General features: G+C 43.3%; 1 protein-coding gene across 1 annotated transcript in view; it reads right to left on the bottom strand.

The window, feature by feature from the left end:
* The window catches only part of POLN (DNA polymerase nu), a 2,789,368-nt gene that overhangs the window by 256,566 nt on the left and 2,517,447 nt on the right, over positions 1-15,355 (bottom strand). The gene's annotated exons all lie outside the window — the stretch shown is intronic.

Genomic DNA, 15,355 nt, shown 5'->3' with positions numbered 1-15,355 from the left:
CCTTAGCTGTCTGATCTGCAAAAGCATTTCCCCTACCTACCTCATCCATGACCTTCTGGTGGGCGCTACACTTCACTACTGCCAATTTCACAGGGAGCTTTAAAGCAGACAAAAGCCTCAATATAAGGTGCCCATGCTGGATTCTGGTGCCATGGGAAGTAAGGAACCCTCTCTCAGCCCAGAGTCGCCCAAAATTATGCGCGACCCGAAAGGCATACTGGCTGTCAGTATGGATATTGACAACCAGCCCCTCGCTCAATTCACAAGCTCGAATAAGGGCAGCAAGCTCAGCAGCTTGAGCCGACTGATAAGGGACTTGTGATGTCTCTACTACGGTACGCAGCATGGTAATAGCATAAGCTGCAGTTGTAGTGCCATCTTGTAATTTGAAACAAGAGCCATCAACATATAGTTCCCCTTGTGGGTCAAATAAGGGAACGTCAGTCAACTCTACCCATCCTTTCGTCTCTTCTTCCGTCCAGAAGATACAGTTATGTTTGTCGACTTCATCACTCTCAGAAGGGAGGGGTAGTAACATGGCTGGATTCAGAGTAGCACATCTTTTGATCGTGATATGTTTAGCAAACAATGTCAATTCATAGCCAGTAAGACGTGCACTGGTGAGGTGCTGTGTCTTTGTCTTATTCAGAAGTGTATCCACAGCATGAGGTACCATGACTGTGAGATCAGTATCCAGTGCAAGTCCAGCCGATTGTCTGATTGAAGTGTCCACGGCCGCGACTACTCTTAGACAACTCGGGAGGGCTCTCGCGACTAGATCAAGGACAGCAGAGAAATAAGCACACAGTCGTTGCTTACCCCCACACTTTTGTGTTAGAACAGAAAGCGGGCAACCAGGCATCTCATGGACATACAACACAAACAGTTTGCCATAATTAGGTGTGCCGAGTACTGGAGCCGAACAAAGTGCAGTTTTCAATTGCTCAAAAGAGTGCTGACATTTTGGGGTCCAAGGCAAAGGCTCATGAACTTCTTTAGTTGTTAGTGCAAGCAAGGGTTTGATTAGTAGGGAGTAGTTAGCTATCCACTGCCGACAGTAGGAAGTGATACCTATAAAAGCGCGCACATCTTTCTGAGTCTGTGGAATAGGCATTTTAACAATGGTACTGATGCACTCAGGGGTCAAACTCCTACCCTCCTACGACAGTAGGTGACCTAAGTAGGTGACCTCCTGCCGACAATACTAAAATTTAAAAAGAGAGACTTTATGTCCATGTTGAGCCAAATGCAACAATAATTTAACTGTACTATCTTTACAACCCCGCTCTGTATCAGAAGCAATAAGGAGGTCATCAACATACTACACCAATACATTACCTGCAGGAAGCGAAAGAGAATCCAACTGACTCTTTAAAGCCTGACTGTAAATACTTGGACTCTCAGTATAGCCCTGAGGAGCTCAACAGAATTTAAAGCTCCTACCAGCTAGGGTGAACCCAAACAGATATCTACTAACTGGATGAATGGGAATACTGAAGAACGCATTTTTCAAATCAATAACAGAAGAACTTAGCAGTGCAAGGAATCATTGTCAAAAGTGTGGTAATATCTGGAACCACTGGAAACTGGGGATTCACTATTTTATTAATTTCTCACAAGTCAATCACAAAACGGTAAACATCTTCTTGATCATCAGGAGAACCCAAGGGACCCCGTTTGAGAATAGGAAGAATGGAAGTATTACAAATATTGGCAGTCGTCTCTCCAACCACTCCTTTCTTGATCAAATCCTGAATAATTTGCAATAAGGCTCGCTGTCCTACCTATCCTACCTGTGGTATTTTATACTGAGGAATACGAGGCAAAATAGCACTGTCTTTGACCTGTATCGAAACCGGTGGTATATGCAGCAGCCCTACGTCTGTAACACCCGTCGCCCACAAAGTGGGTGGTACATCACCAAATTCAACAGGAAGAGGCGCATCCTTGGACAAACACTGTTTAACACCTGCTACATCTGGGCCCATTGTCATATAGACACCTGCCGGGGAACAATAAAATAGTGGCATGCAATTTCTTAAACAAATCCAAACCCATCAAATTCTCACCACAATTAGATGTTAATGGAGAATCCACAGTGAAAGGACCAATAGTCAATGCAAGGGGTCTTGAAATAGCGCTCTCAACCAGTACACCTGAAAAGCCTACCAAAACATTATTATGGCCAGACAGAGCCACCCCAGGGACTATATTTCGAGAAACAGAACTTTTTGTCGCACCTTTGTCCACCAAAAATTCCTCAGTCGAACCTTGCAGTTCCGCTGTTACATAAGGACCACGCTGGTCAACAGGTATCGGAACTGGTCCCCCACTCTGTCCCTGGCTGTCCTAGCTGTAAGACATTCCTGTCACTTCATCCACATCATAGTCATCATGGTAGTACTGCCCATCACGGGGGTCATCAAAATCATTATTATCGGAACGACCCAGTGAGGCAGCAGCAGCCTGAGCCCGATCTGTCCCTCGACCTTGTCCCCGAGGGCCTTGCCCTTGTGGAATCGCCACCTTCTGCAAAAACACAAGGCACTCACTACGCCAATTGGCCTCTTCCTTACAATATGCACACTGATTTGGCCCCAAAGGAGTTGTGGTGGAGTGTCTACTAGTGCGTGGAAGTTGTCTGGCAGGGCCACCACGTCCTCTACCGTTCCCTCTAAACGCCTGCTGCAACAGCACCTTTGTCTTTAAATCCTTATTCCTTTTATCTGTCTTTTCTTTCTCTTCCTGATCACGATGCTCATAGTATTGGGCCATATTTAAAATAACAGAGGGGGAAGGGGTGGTCCAGGTACTCTCAGACACCTTCAAACCATTCGCAATTTCGGGAAGCAAATTAGAAACAAACCTGTCAACAAACCGAACACCTCCCTCAATAGCCATATCCTGCCCGCTATATTCCAAAAACCTATCTTCAAATCGAGTAAAGAAATCAGACACACTTTCATCCTTATTCTGTCGACAAGCCGTCAACTTGTCCCAACTTACTTTCTTCGGCGGAACAAGAGAATGCATATATGTGATAATGCGACATGGCAAAGCAAGTATCTCGGCTCAGGCGTATCACCTGGCTTTCGTTCCTAAGCCCATCCTTTAATCACATCCCATGTACCACCCAACTCCGCAACATGGTCTTGAGTATGAACTTGTCTCCAAATATCAACCAGAACAAGAAGACCAAAGAACAGTTCAATGTCAGCAAGTGTCATTACAGTAGAAGAGGCAGCTTCAGTCAATTCTTTATGATAAGCAGTTGGATTTTTTCTAGGATCAGCCAAATGAGCTTTAAGGGATAAAACCTTGCTCCGTTTCCACAGAGTATAAACCCACTGTTCTTGGAAACGGGCCGCTACACCCCGTATGGTAACAATGCCATGCTGATCCGTTAATTCTGGTATTTCTGGGTGATATATAGGATGAACCTCTTGCATCGGAAACTGAGACACTGGGGTAGGACTCTTCTCATGCAATCTACCTTTATAAGCAACTAACTTGGTAATGTTCCCAAAAACTTGGCCTGGCTCCAATTCACTGGCATACATGCGATCTCCAATATCTAATAAAATTTGTGCGCCTCGTCCCCAAAATGTTGCTGCGAAAGGCCAATCAACGTAGAGGACATATGTTTAAGAGCATGCTGCTGTATAAAAGGCTCATAATCTTTCATCACACCCCAAACATCCTCCACATTGTAAATGAGATTACGACCCCACTGCGCAGCCTGATTAGCTACTACCTTCTTCTCCTCATCCCCCACCGTAGACCATAAAAAAGGGCCCATACGATCATTAAATGTTGTCAAATCTCTATCCTCAAATCCATGTATTGGCATCTCAGCACCCAATAATGCTGAAATGAACCATCAAAGATGGAGAAGCAACAGAAGCACAGGGTAGGGTCGTCGCAGGTGGGTGCGCCACAGGAGAAAGAGCTTGAGACAGGGATGCAGAGACAATAGGTGTGATAGGGGTGCTAACAGTCACAGTTGCCACGGACTGCGAAGGCAAAGAAGGAGAAGGATGAGCCGAAGCCACAGCCGTCGAGACAACAGCAGTAGATACAGGGACAGTGGAACCAGTTGTAACAGGCGGCTGTGATGGCACCGGGACAGTGGGATATATCCTTTGCAGGGCATATGGGGGAGGGGGTCGGGTGTCTAAGAATTCTTCTACAAAAGTATCAGTTTCCTCCTGGGCCATATACGATTTATCAATATGCCATCAAAATCTCCTATCTTCATATTCAACTCCCTTCTCCTGTTTTTCTCTATCATAGGCTACAGCTTTCTGCGTCAGCGTCAGCGTCTGCATTCTCCCTTTCTGTGTATCATTTTCCATCTTGAACCGCCTCTGTATAGCTACTTTCTGCCATTTTATGAGGGAATCATACCAAGACTGTCTACTTCGTCTCTTAAATAACTGCTCCTGGGGTACCCAATCTTTTGTTCATCAAAAGTAACTGTCAACGGCCATTGCAACTCTGCATTGTTCCTCATATATTTGTGCCATAATGTACTAAACATAATAGGGACAAGACCATGCTTCACATACATATCAAAATTAGGAGTGCCTCCAGGAGGCGCCGGCTGAGCTTCTTCCAATCAAGCATCTGCAGAACAACAGCGTCAGCATAAAGAAACAGTTTACTGATACCAGGAATTCTCAAAAGAAAACAAGTTCACTATTTATGCCTGGCAAAGCAATTGCACATGCTTTTATCACTCAGACCGTACCAAATTCAAACCAAAAGGGTACCATATCCACAAAGAACCAAAACAAACTCACCTGATAGGAGTAGATCAAAAAACCAATTTTCCAGTACTAACTCCTCAGACCAAACGGTCCGATCCAAGGGTTTTGCTGTTTAGGACTCCAGTAGGGATGACCGCTGGGCGAGGCACAGTCCAGCGGGACAGAAGGGGCAGCTGCGAGTATCAGAAGGAGTCCCTGTTTGGGCGCCAACAGAAGGAAGTGGCCCAATTAGGGTCACCCGGGTCACTCACGACCAACTCTTAGCCTTCCATACCAAAAGAAGAGTCGTCAGACAGTAGAGAATACAAACCAATATCTGTTTATTCAGGTACACTCACAGTGGAGCACAGTCTGCTCAGTCGCTTAGGAGTGCTGCAGAGGGACTGACAGCTAGCATAAAGATACACTATGTACATTTCGGAACCAAGGAAGGCACGCCCACTGTGGAATTTTCCTATCAGATGCAGCAAAACAGGGAAGTACAAAGAATACGTTTTAATTCTGAGGCCGAGCACACACTATCTACTACTCAAGGTCGCTATGCCCGTGCCCGCCACTAGACAAGTGGGAGAAGGCCTCTATCTAGAGGGAAAGGTATGCGCTAATAAGAACAGTGTTTTCATTAGTGAAGCAAAACTTATCCTTTGGAGAACAACAACTCAACAAAGGCCTTTTCTCGGAATTGCGTTTCTGATTGGCAGAGGTATGCACCCTGCCCGTGCTGCTGGCTTTAGGAATGTGGGCACTTTACCACTGCTAATCAGTGCTGAAGTGAATGTGCTCTTTACTTAAAACATGGAAGCATTGATTTATCCATAATTGGCATATTTGATTTACTTATAAGGCCCTAGTAAAGTGAGCTACATATGCCCAGTGCCAGTAAATGAAATGCTACTAGTGGGCCTACTGCACTGATTGTGCCACCCAATTTAGTAGCCCTTTTAACATGTCTCAGGTTTGCCACTGCAGAGCCTGTATGTGCAGTTTTAAACTGCCATGTAGACCAGGCAAGTTAACCTACTTTCCAGGCCCAAATCTTCCTTTTTATCACATATTGGTCACCCCTAAGGAAGACTCATGATAGCTTATGGGCAGGATACAGTGTATTTAAAAAGTAGGACATTTACTTTTAAGTTTCACATGTCCTGGTAGTGAAATACTCTTAAATTTGTTTTTCACTGCTGCAAGGCTTATCTCTCCAATAGGATAACATTGGGATTGCCGTATTATTTTTTCTAAGTGTAATTTACAATTGGGAGAAGACAGGACCCCCAAATTTGTTGTCCCTGGAATCACATTTGAACACATAACTAATGATAAAGTTGGTTCCTAAATTGCAATTCTGAAAATGGCACTTTTATAAAGTTGTTACAGCAGCAAATGATGGACAGAATGCTCAGTAAATCAAACATTCACCCCAAGTCAAGAGATCTGGGTTAAATCCATCAGTCTTTTGCTCATTACGCCACCCCAGGTTGGACCCAGCCATATGCAAATCTGTCTTGATCCTGCTCCTCATGGGAACAGTCCAGCTTGAACTGCCAAGTCGGGTCCTCTCTGGACCAAAACCAAGCATCCTGATACCAGTTTTGGGGTTTCTCCCCTCATCAGCAAGGCTAGCTTTAATCCAGTGACACTGCGAGCAAGGGATCCACGTCTGGGCATACCCATCCCACTTAGGGCAAAAAGTGCACCAGCAACAAATGATGGACCGAATGCTTAGTAAATCAAACATTCACCCTCAGTCAAGAGATCTGGGTTAAATCCATTGTTCTTTTGCTTTGTATGCCATCCCAGTTTGGAACCAGCCATATGCAAATCAGTCTTGACCCTACTCCTCATGGGAAGAGTCCAGCCCCAAACTGCCAAGCCAGGTCCTCACTGGACCAGACACAAGATCCTGGGACCGGTTTAGAGGTTTCACCCCTCATCGGCCAGACTAGCTTGAATCCAGTGGCACAGAGCGGAATGGACCCATGTCTGGGCATACCAATCCCACTTAGGGCCAAAAGTGCTACAGCAACCAATGATGGGTGGATTGCTGGACTGGCCGTAGCACGTACCAGGCATTTTCCTGGTGTACTGGAAGGGTGAAGGCCGTTTTTGGACCAGTGGGGGCTGTTTTTGCTACTGTGGGCAGGTTTTACATCAGTGCTGCAATATCTGCCCCCTGTAACAAACGTGCAGCATGAGTGTTTCAGTATTTCCCACCAGAACCCCCACCCAGGGCCGGTCCGATGTTATTGCCAGGGCTGGTTTGTGTTCCCAGTCTGGCCATGCGTGGGTCCCTTGCTGGCTATGTCACTGGATTCAAGCTAGTCTGACTGATGAGAGGTGTTACCCTGAAACCGGTCCCAAGATGCTTGTTTCTGGTCCAGTGAGGACCCAGCTTGGCAGTTCGGGTTGAACTATTTCCATGGGGAACAGTGTCAAGCAGTGGCAGCTGGTGGATTTTTAAAGTGTTGTGGCAAAAAATTGTATAGTAGTATATTGAGCGAGCGAGCCCGAACTGTGAAAGGAGGGTGCGGTGGGGAGTTCTTCCCCGCAAGAAAATTTTGCAAAAAATAGATACAAATGGTGGCTTTTACACCACATATTTACTGTAAATTGTTGCAAATAGGGGGTCCAAATATAGCATTTAAAAGCACAAGTAAATATAAAAAAGCAACATGAAACGCACATGAAAAGCAATATGAAACGCACGGGAGGCCCCTCAGTCTATCACAACACAAGACAGGAAGACCCCAGACCTTCACAAAGGGAGAACTTCCAACTGGGGCTATGGATATATTGTATGTACCTGATACCTGGGGTAAAAGGGGGTGGTACATTACTGTGGCTACTGTAACTAGTCCCTTTACTTCCTCCCAAAAGAGCAGGACTCCCAAGCTGTGCAATGTTCAACACTCCATCCATCATCCCCTTTGGTTTTGCTTTGTTCGCCCTAAGTTGGCAGGGTATGCCCAGACGTGGGTCCCTTGCTCACTTTGCCACTGGATTGAAGCTAGCCTGGCTGATGACGGCTGATTAGCCAGAAACCGGTCCCAGGATGCTTGTTTCTGATCCAGGGGAGACATGGCTTGGAAGTTCGGGCTGGACTGTTCCCATGACTCACAGGGTTCAGACTGATTTGCATTTGGCCATTTCTGAACTGGGGTGGCAGAGTGAGCTAAAGCATGATGATGGATTAAACCCAGATCAGTTGACTGGGGTGAGTGCTTGCAGTGTTCAACACTCCGTCCATCCTCCCCTTTGGTTTAGCTGTGCATCTAGGCCATATTTTAAAAAGGGCATTCTGGAACATGTAGTATTGTTCTACATAGTGCACTATGAACCACGTGACGTAGGCAAAGAACACCTAAGAAACGGACGACATGCTCAAGCCCAACATAGGACAAATTAAAATACACAGGAATGGCAAAGCCCAGCCCCACCTGTCATATGAACACAGAAATAAACCGTGGCGGTGTGTTAGTTCGGGGTGATTTTGAGGCCCTGCCGTAGTGGTGTTAGTTGGGGGTGGCTTTAAGGCCCTGCCGTGGCGGTGTTGGTTCGAGATGCCTTGAGGCCCTGCTGACGCACACTGATAGAACAGACGGAGCTTCTGGCCAAGTGAACATTTTCTAATGGTGAAAACATGCACAGGAAGCCTCCCAGTTCAAACACATTTTTCCTCATTCCACAGTAAATAATTCTTCCTGTCATCATGGGATTTTCAGGGGCAGGTTCAGGAGGAGGCTGCTGTCAACTCGCATGTGTTCTGGAGGCTGGGTCCTGGGGGATAAGCAGAGGGCTTTAGGTGTGCTTGATTGGAAATCCTGGGGTACTGAAACTTCTGCAAAAGGAAATGGCATGACATTCGTGGAATAAAGACTTTACCCCTTTATGCCCCAGCCACCTCACCAGCCTCGGAAGGTGTAGCTCCAATATCTACTGCCCTGTCCTCTCTTGCCCCTCCTTGGAAAGCTGTCTCAGCCCTCTCCCTCCCTCCCGGACTTAGTTAAAGCTCTCTGACCCCTTCTTCTAATCCCACATCTGCCACAAACTCTCCTGCCAGGGGCTGCTGCTGCAGAAAGCTCCTGGTTGCATTTCTCCAATCCCAGACCCCTGATGGCGTTGCACAAAGTTGCTTTAGTTTGGTGGCATTGCAGATCCTCTCTAATGACTCCCATACTTACTTCCTGCACCCTGGGAGCCGATGACACCCTGCCTGTGGTATTTTCATGATCTACGCGGAATCACGGCAAATCCTGTATCAGCACAGCCACTTTCCAGTTAAGTTGAGGGGACGACAGGTTTTGTGTGCATGTGGAAATATGTGTGTGAGAAAGCATGCTTGTATTTGTGCATGTGAGGGTGCCTGTGTGACCCCACAGCTGCGGGTGTAGAATGATTGTTGGGGGCCTAGGCACACAGAGGCATAATAATGGCCATATCATAGTGTAGTAGTTCAGAACTTACTGACTTGGGCTGCCCAGCCCTTACACCATCAAGCATACTGACTGACAGGGATCCCAGACTAGGAGTCCTAAAGAGAATTAGGACAGTCCGCATCGCCCACCTGTACGGTGCACAGATATAATATCAAAGTTTTTTTTCCACCTACAGAAATATCGAGTTATAAAAATCGGAGGGACAGAATATCGACATCAAGAATATTGGTGACCAGAATATCGACGTGAAGGTAAGAAATAGCGTTTTTGTTAATATCGAAGTTAGTAATATCGTTTGCAAAAATATCATTGTTAATAGTATCGATGTTTATATTAGTGTTATGTATTTTAGTATGTATTTTATATGTATGTGCTCCACATTTTTTGTTATGTTTTGTATTTTTTTAATATTACATTTTTAGAAGTTAGTAAGTAATTTTTTTTGTACATAAATTTTGCGTTTTAGCACTGTAGCGGGTTGTGGGTTTATAGGGGAATAGGTTGGGAAGTAATTTATTTATAGTAAATTAAATAATAATTTTTAGAAATGATTCATTATTTTTAATTAAATTTTGGTTTTAGTTCTGTAGCGGGTGGTGGGTTTATAGGGGAATAGGGTGGGAAGTAATTTAATTATAATAAAGTAATTATCATTTTTATTTTTTGGTATAGATAATTAATTTATTTTTAATTAATATTTAATTGGTAATAACTTTTTATCAATTGATTAATTGATGAATATATGAATTGTGTTAATTTAGTTTAGGAGCGGGTTGTGGGTTAATAGGGTGGGAAGTGATTTATTATACTTAGGTAATTATTATTTTTTATTTATTGGTATTGATGATTAAGTTGTTGTTAATTAATTATTAATTGGTAATTAAATTGTATTAATTGATTCATTGATAATTATGTTAATTATGTTACATTTTTTTCAGAGCTTGTTGTGGGTTTATCGGGAAATAGGGTGGGAAATAAATTAACTATAATATATTAATAATTAATTAATTTGGTATTGATAATTATTTATTGTTATTGATTATTAATTGGTCATTTATTTTTATTAATTGATACATATATTAATTGTGTTGATTTAGTTTAGGAGTGGGTTGTGTGTTTATAGGGGAATAGGGTGTGAAGTAATTTATTATAATTAAGTAATTATTAATTTCTATGTATTGGTATTGATAATTAATTTATTGTTAATTAATTAATAATTGGTAATTAATTTTTATTGATTGATTAATTGTTTATTATATTAATTGTGTTAATTTATTTAAGAAGCGGGTTGTGGGTTTATATGGGAATAGGCTGGGAAGTAATTTAATGTTATTAAAGTAATTATTAATTTGAAATGTATTGGTATTCATAATTAATTTATTGTTAATTAATTATTTATTCGATAAGCATGTTAATTTTAACCCTCTGCTATCCAACACTTTCCCTACAGTTATACTCTCTGAAATGGGAATAGTAATTTTTACCCCTACGGTATCCAACACTTTCCCTACTGTTGCACCCTCTGGAGTTGGAAAAGTAATGTTTACCCCTACGCTATCAAACACTTTCCCTACTTTTGCACCCTCTGAAGAGGCAATAGTAATTTTTACCACTTCGCTATCCAACATTTCCCTACTGTTGCACTCTCTGGAGTTGGAATAGTAATTTTAACCCCTACGCTATCCAACACTTTCCCTACTGTTGCACTCTCTGCAGTGGGAATAGTAAATTTAATCTTTCGCTATCCAACACTTTCCCTACTGTTGCAATCTCTGGTGTGGGAATAGTAATTTTAACTCCTACGCTATCCAACACTTTCCCTACTGTTGCACTCTCTGGAGTGGGAATAGTAATTTTAACCCCTATGCTATCCAATACTTTCCCTTCTGTTGCACTGATTGGAGTGAGAATAGTATTTTTTACCTCTTCTCTATCCAACACATTTCCTACTGTTGCACTCACTTGAGTGGGAATAGTAATTTTTACCCCTACGCTATCCAACACTTCCCCTACTGTTGCACTGATTGGAGTGGGAACAGTAATTGTTACCTCTTCGCCATCCAACACTTTCCCTACTGTTGCACTCACTGGAGTGGGAATAGTAATTTTTACCCCTACGCTATGCAACACTTTCCCTATTGTTGCACTCTCTGAAGTGGGAATAGTAATTTTTACCCCTACGGTATCCAACACTTTCCCTACTGTTACACCCTCTGGAGTTGGAATAGTATTTTTTACCCCTATCCAACACTTTCCCTACTGTTGCAGTCTCTGGAGTGGGAATAGTAAATGTAACCTTTCGCTATCCAACACTTTGCCTACTGTTGCACTCTCTGGAGTTGGAATAGTATTTTTAACCCCTACCCTATCCAACACTTTCCTTACTGTTGCACTCTCTGGAGTGGGAATAGTAAATGTAACCTTTCGCTATGCAACACTTTCCCTACTGTTGCACTCCCTGGAGTGGGAATAGTAAATTTAACCTTTCGCTATCCAACACTTTCCCTACTGTTGCACTCTCTGGAGTGGGAGTAGTAATTTTTACCCCTACGCTATCCAACACTTTCTCTACTTTTGCACTTGCTGCAGTTGGAATAGTAATTTTAACCCCTACGCTATCCAACACTTTCCCTACTGTTGCACTCACTGGAGTGGGAATAGTAAATTTTACCCCTGCGCTATGCAACACTTTCCCTACTGTTGCACTCTCTGAAGTGGGAATAGTAATTTTTACCCCTACGGTACCCAACACGTTCCCTACTGTTGCACTCACTTGAGTGGGAATAGTAATTTTTACCCCTACCGTATCCAACACTTTCCCTACTGTTGCACTCTCTGGAGTAGGAATAGTAATTTTAACCCCTACGCTATCCAATACTTTCCCAACTGTTGCACTCTCTGGAGTTGGAATAGTATTTTTAACCCCTACGCTATCCAACACTTTCCCTACTGCTGCACTCTCTGGAGTGGGAATAGTAATTTTTACCCCTACCGTATCCAACACTTTCCCTACTGTTGCACTCTCTGGAGTAGAAATAGTAATTTTAACCCCTACGCTATCCAATACTTTCCCAACTGTTGCACTCTCTGGAGTTGGAATAGTATTTTTAACCCCTACGCTATCCAACACTTTCCCTACTGTTGCACTCTCTGGAGTGGGAATAGTAATTTTTACCCCTACGCTATCCAACACTTTCCCTACTGTTACACTGATTGGAGTGGGAACAGTAAATTTAACCTTTCGCTATCCAACACTTTCCCTACTGTTGCAATCTCTGGAGTGGGAATAGAAATTTTTACCCCTACGCTATCCAACACTTTCCCTACTGTTGCACTGATTGGAGTGGGAACAGTAATTTTTACCTCTTCGCTATCCAGCACTTTCCCTACTGTTGCACTCTCTGGAGTGGGAATAGTAAATGTAACCTTTCGCTATCCAACACTTTACCTACTTTTGCACTCAGTGGAGTGGGAATCGTAATTTTTACCCCTACGCTATGCAACACTTTCCCTACTGTTGCACTCTCCGAAGTGGGAATAGTAATTTTTACCCCTACGGTATCCAACCCTTTCCCTACTGTTGCACTCTCTGGAGTGGGAATAGTAATTTTTACCCCTACGCTATCCATTACTTTCCCTACTGTTGCGCTCACTGGAGTGGGAATAGTAATTTTTACCCCATGCTATCCAACACTTTCCCTACTGTTGCACTTTCTGAAGTGGGAATAGTAATTTTAACCCCTATGCTATCCAATACTTTACCTACTGTTGCACTGATTGGAGTGGGAATAGTGATTTTTACCTCTTCGCTGTCCAACACATTCCCTACTGTTGCACTCACTGGAGTGGGAATAGTAATTTTTACCCCTATGCTATGCAACACTTTCGCTACTGTTGCACTCTCTGGAGTTGGAATAGTAATTTTTACCCCTACCCTATCCAAAACTTTCCCTACTGTTGCACTCTCTGGAGTGGGAATAGTAAATGTAACCTTTGTCTATCCAACACTTTCCCTACTGTTGCACTCTCTGGAGTAGGAATAGTAATTTTAACCCCTACGCTATCCAACACTTTCCCTACTGTTGCACTCGGTGGACTTGGAATAGTAATTTTAACCCCTACGCTATCCAACACTTTCCCTACTGTTGCACTGATTGGAGTGGGAACAGTAGTTTTTTCCTCTTCGCTATCCAACAATTTCACTACTGTTGCACTCACTGGAGTGGGAATAGTAATTTTTACCCCATGCTATCCAACACGTTCCCTACTGTTGCACTCTCTGGAGTGGGAATAGTAATTTTAACCCCTGTGCTATCCAATACTTTCCCTACTGTTGCACTGATTGGAGTGGGAATAGTGATTTTTACCTCTTCGCTGTCCAACACATTCCCTACTGTTGCACTCACTGGAGTGGGAATAGTAATTTTTACCCGTACGCTATCCAACACTTTCCCTACGGTTGAACTGATTGGAGTGGGAACAGTAAGTTTTTACCTCTTCGCTATCCAACACTTTCCCTACTGTTGCACTCACTGGAGTGGGAATAGTAATTTTTACCCCTATGCTATGCAACACTTTCCCTACTGTTGCACTCTCTAGAGTTGGAATAATAATTTTTACCCCTACCCTATCCAACACTTTCCCTACTGTTGCATTCTCTGGAGTGGAAATAGTAAATGTAACCTTTCGCTATCCAACACTTTCCCTACTGTTGCACTCTCTGGAGTAGGAATAGTAATTTTAACCCCTACGCTATCCAACACTTTCCCTACTGTTGCACTCGGTGGACTTGGAATAGTAATTTTAACCCCTACGCTATCCAACACTTTCCCTACTGTTGCACTGATTGGAGTGGGAACAGTAATGTTTACCTCTTCGCTATCCAACACTTTCCCTACTGTTGCACTCACTGGAGTGGGAATAGTAATTTTTACCCCTACGCTATGCAACACTTTCCCTACTGTTGCACTCTCTGAAGTGGGAATAGTAATTTTTACCCCTATGGTATCCAACACTTTCCCTACTGTTACACCCTCTGGAGTTGGAATAGTAATTTTTACCCCTATCCAACACTTTCCCTACTGTTGCAGTCTCTGGAGTGGGAATAGTAAATGTAACCTTTCGCTATCCAACACTTTGCCTACTGTTGCACACTCTGGAGTTGGAATAGTATTTTTAACCCCTACCCTATCCAACACTTTCCTTACTGTTGCACTCTCTGGAGTGGGAATAGTAAATGTAACCTTTCGCTATACAACACTTTCCCTACTGTTGCACTCCCTGGAGTGGGAATAGTAAATTTAACCTTTTGCTATCCAACACTTTCCCTACTGTTGCACTCTCTGGAGTGGGAATAGTAATTTTTACCCCTACGCTATCCAACACTTTCTCTACTTTTGCACTTGCTGCAGTTGGAATAGTAATTTTAACCCCTACGCTATCCAACACTTTCCCTACTGTTGCACTCACTGGAGTAGGAATAGTAAATTTTACCCCTGCGCTATGCAACACTTTCCCTACTGTTGCACTCTCTGAAGTGGGAATAGTAATTTTTACCCCTACGGTACCCAACACGTTCCCTACTGTTGCACTCACTTGAGTGGGAATAGTAATTTTTACCCCTACGGTATCCAACACTTTCCCTACTGTTACACTCTCTGGAGTAGGAATAGTAATTTTAACCCCTACGCTATCCAATACTTTCCCAACTGTTGCACTCTCTGGAGTTGGAATAGTATTTTTAACCCCTATGCTATCCAACACTTTCCCTACTGTTGCACTCTCTGGAGTGGGAATAGTAATTTTTACCCCTACCGTATCCAACACTTTCCCTACTGTTGCACTCTCTGGAGTAGGAATAGTAATTTTAACCCCTACGCTATCCAATACTTTCCCAACTGTTGCACTCTCTGGAGTTGGAATAGTATTTTTAACCCCTACGCTATCCAACACTTTCCCTACTGTTGCACTATCTGGAGTGGGAATAGTAATTTTTACCCCTACGCTATCCAACACTTTCCCTACTGTTGCACTGATTGGAGTGGGAACAGTAAATTTAACCTTTCGCTATCCAACACTTTCCCTACTGTTACAATCTCTGGAGTGGGAATAGACATTTTTACCCCTACGCTATCCAACACTTTCCCTACTGTT

The sequence above is a fragment of the Triturus cristatus genome, chromosome 2_2, assembly GCF_964204655.1.
Source record: "Triturus cristatus chromosome 2_2, aTriCri1.1, whole genome shotgun sequence".
NCBI lineage: Eukaryota > Metazoa > Chordata > Amphibia > Caudata > Salamandridae > Triturus > Triturus cristatus.
Note: the sequence above shows the minus strand (reverse complement) of the source record. Positions and strands in the feature narration are given on the sequence as shown.